This window comes from Centrocercus urophasianus, unplaced genomic scaffold (assembly GCF_019232065.1).
Source record: "Centrocercus urophasianus isolate 14NV4802_14NV808 unplaced genomic scaffold, USGS_Curo_1.0 seq_32, whole genome shotgun sequence".
In the NCBI taxonomy this organism is placed as follows: Eukaryota; Metazoa; Chordata; class Aves; order Galliformes; family Phasianidae; genus Centrocercus; species Centrocercus urophasianus.
The window spans coordinates 9,505,448-9,511,915 of NW_024884889.1; positions in this window are offsets into that span (position 1 = coordinate 9,505,448).

A 6,468-nucleotide genomic window follows, 5' to 3' on the forward strand; every position below is an offset into this window, starting at 1 on the left:
GGAGCTCCTCCCTCCACAATTCGGGAGGCATTACGTATTCAGATGGGCCATTTCACAGGTTCTTCTTTCAGGGTGCTTTCAGCATTATGTATGAAGAAATGTTGTGCAAACTGCCCTGCAGTGCACTGGTTCTCCTCCAGGCAAGGACTGCAGGCAGCTCCTTGAGCTCCCAGTGGAAGCAGTGTCTATTTTATTCTCAGAACCCGAGCATTTGCAAGCCATTCATTAGGGGTAAAACATTACCCCCCTTTCAAATGACCTCTTCCCTTACACAGGCCATCTTCCAGACTCCCCTTAAACTTCTGTTCTCCCTTGTAGAAAGCAGTATTTGTCATCTGTTTCAGCAATTGCAGTGGAAACTACAAGAGATTTATAGTGAAATAAAATTCTTAGTAGATGTTCTCTAAATTTACAGGAACAGACCTGTCCCAGACTTGCACCTGATCCCCATGGATATTTGGGATGGGCTCAAACCGACACTTGCATCTACCAGTGGCAGGATATGTGAATGCATATTTCTTTTATATTTGCGCTTGTCCGTTCTGTCTTTGGGAGATGTAATGTCTGTTGGAACATAGGATTGCCCTTCTGAGCTCAACAAGGCCATTTTTGTCCCTTTCAAAATCAGGGATGTTTGGCTGTATCTCTTCGCTATATGGAGGTGATCAAAATCTATAAAAATGGAGACAAAGTCAATTCCTCCAGTCTGGGCAACATATCAGAACTGTTTATTGCACTTTATTGTGTCTGGGAAGAGCCTCAAATCATGATCAAAATCACTCTCACAGGAATGAAAATCGCCTGGTTCATCTTTGCAGAGGAAAAAGTAAAACAAATAAATAGTATTTGTGAAGCATAACGTTGTAATTGCCTGTCCAGTAGCCTGCATTCAGCTTGAAATCCCACTGCCTTGGCTTTATTTGTCATGTGGTTCATTGAACAGGTCAGTGTTCAGATACAAGGAAAGACAAGGTAGTGGTGGCCTTTTTTAAAAAAATGACTGTAGAAAAACATGGTAAAACCCAAAAGAAATGAGTGATTTCTGACACCAGAATTAATTATAAGTGAAATGGAATGCAAACAACATAAATGAACCTGAAGTTCCTAAGCACAGAACTCAAGAGTTCATTAAATACAGAACAATATTGTATCTTTAAGCCGTGTGTACTTGGGTACATAAGTATTAAAAGTACATTGTGGCTGAAATTCAATAGAACAGCTGCTTGAATAGCAATACCTTTATTATTCTGTATAGAACGGGTATGTTTTTCCAAGTTACCCTTCAAATCCACACTGTCTTAACACTTCACAACCATACAGCAAGATTTGAAACATCGATATTGCTGATTTCTTGGACTGGTCCTAGATTAGACCTCTGATATTGTGTTAGATGGCATGGAACACTTTAAAAAACAGCCTTTTAAGGAAACTGAAGTTCTTGGAGATCTTTACATTGATCTACAGGGAGAACAATTCATAATATCGGTATTAGTACCACTGGTATTGAGAATAGAAAGAAATAAGCAGTAATACTTCTACAAGATTACTTAGTATAATTTAGTAACTCAGCTGTTACAGTATACACATATTTCTTGAATGCACTACTTACTCTATGTTCAGCCTGTTACTGTAGGGTTGAACAGTAAGGAACAACAGTTCAATAAATCATTGCAATCTGCTTTTGAGGGCCACTGAATCCTGGTAAGAGAAGCTAAACTTCTTTAAGGAGCATCATTGCAGAGCACCACAATGCATTTTCACTCATGTAGGTATACATATCTGTACTTGCACTACATACAGAGAACAAAAGGATTCAAATGTTGTGAGGCCAAAATGTTGCTGGATACCTCCATCCCTCAGCTAATGCATGCTGTTCCAGAAATGTTTGCTGAGCAGAATTCTTCACCCATACGGGAATCAGACTCTACTTGATATGGCCAGAACAACATAAAGCCATTCCCTGGACTACAGAGGAGATTTCAGTAGTTTAACTGCAACACAGAGAATATGAGAAAAGGCAGAACTACAGGTCAGTTGTCTTGCAAAAAATACGTGCCCAGCTCATGACACGTGACACTAAAAATCTGCTCGTGGAGAACATTATGACCTATAAATTGTCATTTAATTCGGTCGCCCTAATGATGACCATGATCATTTTCTTTTTAGGTGCACTTCATTGAGTCTGGAATCTAAAGGTTTGACTGCTCTCTGCAAACAGCAAGCAATACACACCTGCCTTTAGCAGTCTGCAATGCAGGAAAAACTCCATTATGCACTTGCAGCTCCTCTTTATGGCAGAGAATCTGCATTTAGGGATTCAGATTTATAGTCCTTCCAAATGCAGGCTAAAGTAATTTGAGAGGCTATCATCTCCAGCTGCCTGTCCTTTTGCTTTGCCAAAGGTGATTGCTCTTCCAGCAGAGACAATTGAAAGGGTACCACATTATGTGTGCTGCTCATGGCCTGGCACATTGATTTCAGCTTTCTTTATTAACAGGCTGAGCTACCAGAGCAGGTGGCAGTGCACTCTGACTTACCATCCCTAGTGGGCCTAGCATTGATAGCTAACTTGCTTGTCAGCTCCCATGGGTGACAGCCAAATGCCACAGCTATTGAGGGCAAAGCCCTAAAGCCCTGTGCAGGGTACTGAGATGAGGGATGTGTTCTAAGCAATGAACCTCCCAGGACAGCCACTTTTCCAGCCTCACTGATGGCATCCATGTCTGGCACAGAGCATTTGTTGATTCACTTGAGCGGTGAGCAGTGCGACTCCAAAGCCCCGCTCCAGTTCCACAGGGGAAGGCACTGAACTGTTATCTCCTAAAGGGACTCATTTTCATCAGTTGTGTGATAATTACTACTGTGATAATTACACTTTCACTTTTGCCCGAATGATGCGTGGTCTGAGAATGACTAACCCAAGAGACTTTTGGGGGATCTAGTGTGTGAATGCACCTGGAGCTGCTCAGCACATACAAGGTCTGCTAAATGCCAAACAGCACGAGGTAGTGAGGGACAACTTAAGGATGCAAATCAGCAGAATTTCAGCAGCTCGGAGGCAAGGAAACAGTCAGAATGTCTGAAGTACCTAATAGCTATTTAATTTTGAAGGTAGACAACTCACAAGTACGATTTGGGTTCCTTAGTGGATATGGCCTTCTTGATCTATAGGTATTCCAGAATGCATCTGTGAATCAGTGGGAGTTAAGGAATTAAGTGTCTTTTGTGACAGTTTCCATCTGCAAGCATCTAAATACCTTTCAGTCTCTGGGTCGTGAGGAATTATCTGCAGCACGCTGAAATGTCAGACTTTTGCTCATGCAGAAGTGACCTTGCTTGAGTACAGGGCTTTCAGCATGGATCAAAATGAAATTCATACAGTGATTAGTAACATCAGAAAGACCCTCTGATACAGGCATTCCTGCATAGAAAAGAAATATTGTAGAAGATATGCAGGCATTGTTAATCATATTCAACCCATTAAGCACAAGCATCATACAGAGAAAAATCATTTAGGACTGACAGGTTTTCGTATTGCCACCCTGAGGCTTACCCCACGTTTAGAGTAATTCCCATTGATTTCTGCTGACATTAATGACCCATTAACAGCTAAGAACAGCCTTCCATAGCTTCTACCCTTCCCCACCTCCTGCTCACTAAGCTCTCTGGGTGTTGCTGCTAAAAACCTCGCACAGGCAGTATTTCTTCTGACAGTCTTCTATCTGATACCAGGCTTCAAAGTTGAAAAGAAGTGTTTTACTCAATGACCTGCAAGAATGGGCAGGGTTGACCATATCCTTGTAATACATGGAATTTCATTGAAATAAACCATTCCAATTAACAAAAACCCTGATTAACAAAGGACCCATGTATATTTTAGGTAGGGATACACTCAATTTTTAGATATGTATTTATTTAATCCAAGTCAGCTTTGCTTCAAACACTTTGGCTGTGTAGATGTAGATGACTCTCCCCTTTCTTTCCATTCTTCCTCCTCACTTAAGTCTGATCATTTTGAGGCTATGGAATGATTAGAATGATGAGCTGATTAGAAGGATAGCTTGCCGTGGGATCAGAGACAGTATGATACTCAAGAAACAATAAATACACAGAGCAGAATGTAAGTGACAGAGAATAAATAGCAAGAGAATAAGTTAGCAAAAGCTGAAATTAATAGAGAAAAGCAGAGAAAATATAGAAAAAGGAGTAGAAAACAATGCTGTTGTTGCTTTCTGTTGTAATCACATCACTAGAGATACATAAATGGATCCAATTCATAAACTTTAAATCCCCTGCTGGAGGTGAGAAATAGTACAACAGTAAAATATATAATATTTGGGACTGGTCTTTATTGACAGAGCAAACAGCCATGACTTTTAGTAGAGCTTCAGCTGCAAATAAAGAGCATTTCCGCTAGAGAATAATGCTAGAGCTTCAGACTCCACTGAAAACACGTCACAGAAGTTTAAACATCTCTTGACATAAAGTGATCAGTGTAGACCCTAGCACTATCAGTCTCTCAGCTATTCACATGCAGGCTTTCAAGTGTCTGTTTTATTCCAGCCTTTTTCTCTTGTGAAGTTGCACAGAAGCTGTTCTAGAAATCAGTGCTAGAAATTCGTGACTATACGTAAATTGAACAAATAGGAAAAATGTTATAAGCCTCCAAGGAAACTGTGGGGCTCTTTATAGCATTTGCTTGATGCTCCAGCTACTCCAAGAGGAGCTATTTCTAAGGCTATCGATTAAGTGGTGATGAGTAACTGAGGTAACATCAGAGCTATTCACTTCAGAACAGCTATTCCAGCCCTCATTGAGGCAGGTAGATCCTGAAGTCTGTCAGCCTCACAGCAAAGCTCTCCTGGTCTCAGCTCTGTTTCTGTATCAAATTAGGGCTCTCAGGAGCTGTCATTCTTGTCAAAGTGACTTCTTGTGAGGATGCAAGACCTTGATATCTCTAGATGCCACTGAAAGCTCCAAAAGGTATCTCAGGCATCACAAGCTCTGTTTTTAAGTGAACATTACCAAGACCTCTGAACTGAGGAGGTTATTCTTTAACCTACGGATTTCCTAGATGCTGAGATTAATTTGCACCGTTTTGCTAAGAAGGTAACTGTGGCGTAACTTTTTTGGGGAAATAATGAAGTGAAAAATAAAAATCAACAACAATTACACTAATGAACAGTTACATAAAATCCATTCATTAAGAAGCAGGAAATGAAAGGGATTATAAACTTGCAAGAATTTTAAATGTGGGAAAGTCAACACAGCGGATCACTAAATCCATCATTAGCTCGCGAAAAATGCCCTATATGAAACTCAGAATAACACATTTTTCTTCCTAAATCACAGCTACAGATTGACTTGGGGCTGCATAAAATAAGTTCTACTAATATCTTTAATATTCATTTTCTAAGGAATTACAAAAAAAAAAAATAGGAGTGAAGAAGTTTCCCATCCAGCCACTAATTCCAAGAACCTGCTACCTGCTCTGCATGCATTGACAGAGGCAAAGAGTAGGACCATTAAAAGAAATCAAGTTTTGTCATTGCAGCCACAGACCAATGTACAGTTACATAACATCAGAAGAAATAGCTTATTAAAAGCACAAGAAACATGGAGGTGAGGCAACAATTGAAAGTATCTTGGTTTTTTAGTTGTCTGCTTTATTTTTTTATCCTACATCCCTTTTTCATCTTCAGTAGAAAAAGAAGAAAAATCTCAAAAGTAAACTAGATCCAGAACTGGAAGCAAAACAAAGTTATTTGAATTGACGTGAGTTAAAGGCCTGATTCAATTTTGGAAGAACGAAATTAAAAACCTGAATCTATTAAGATGCATTGTTTGACTGACAGTCTCTGTCAGGTACTAATTAACCTCAGCAGCATCCAAGCACAATGCAGATAAAGTACTAGCTTACTGCAGCCACAGAAACAAAAATATGAAAGTAGGGAACAGCATCAAATTAAAACCAAGTATATGTTTGCCCACATATTTCTGGTTTTGCAACACAGTCATCAATTAGTGACGGTCAACCTGACTTTCCTGTGATTGCAGATTTACTATTATTTCCTTGGGTTTAAAATCAGTAATTATTTAAAAAAAAAAAAAAAAAAAATCCCCATGTCTTCCAGTCATGATTACTACATTCCTGAAAAGTATCTGAAAGTAGTTAATATGACAGCAGGGTCTTTGTATTGAGATTACATTTCTTACCAGCTTTAAAGCTGGTTCCCACCTGAAGCTCCATGTCCACTTGTGTTAAATCACTAAAAAGCAAATTATCTTGACATTTTATTTAATAGCCTGGCTTTGCTTTGGCTAAACATGAAACAGTGAACTTCCAGGGTATGAACTTTCCCCAGCAGTGTATGTTTTGGGAACATTGGGCTGCAGAGTGAAAGAGGAGGAGAAAACAACTGAATCAATACCAGACTAATAGTTTCTTAGCAAAGGAATCACTTTCCA